Here is a 765-nt window from a genome sequence, read left to right as displayed (position 1 = left end):
GGCCTGAGGACGCTCCCGGGGTCCGGTCCGGCCTAGGGTTAATTGCTTCGGGACGGGCCGCAAACCCTCAAAAAAAATTATTTTTCTTTTTTTTTTATTTTTCTTTTTGCCTATTTTTACCCATTTCTTCAACATTCTTCCACCAATTTCTCCATTTCTATCCTCTAAATTATTTCAATATTTTTTCTAGGGCTTAATAAAAAAAATTTCTAGGATTTGTAATTTTTTTTTCTAAGATTTGTAATTTTCTTTTTTCGACTGAACAATGTATTTTCCCAGCTTGAATTGTTCAACGTATTGCATTTACGAGTAAAATATGTTGAAGTTGTGAATAGTGTCATTTATTAGTTGCGGCTCGGGTTGGGGCCTGTAGGGTTAGAGCAGTTGTGCCTGAGACTCAAATTTAGGGGAATGGTGACGTGGAAAGGACTTGGGGCCTGATTCTGAGACAGGGTTAATGATGCTCTAATGAGCTAATCTCAATCAAAGAACGTAATATAGGTTTTAGTGATGTGAATTTTACTCACAAACTCACATCAATCGATTTGAACCATAGGAATTGAGATGGCGATGGCACTGTATATACATCATTGTCGGTTTACTTCCATATCAACAACTCTCTATAATTCAACTTTCTAAATGGGGAAACTTAACTTTTTAATTATGTTTCATTAACATTAATGCCTGTTGATATGGAACAAAAAATTGTTGCTGAAATGGTAAATTAAATTATAAGTATAAAATAGAAAGGTTAAAAATCTATGG

The sequence above is a fragment of the Salvia splendens genome, chromosome 14 (genome assembly GCF_004379255.2).
Source record: "Salvia splendens isolate huo1 chromosome 14, SspV2, whole genome shotgun sequence".
NCBI lineage: Eukaryota > Viridiplantae > Streptophyta > Magnoliopsida > Lamiales > Lamiaceae > Salvia > Salvia splendens.
The sequence above is the reverse complement of the archived record's forward strand: the minus strand, read 5'-3'. Positions refer to the sequence as shown.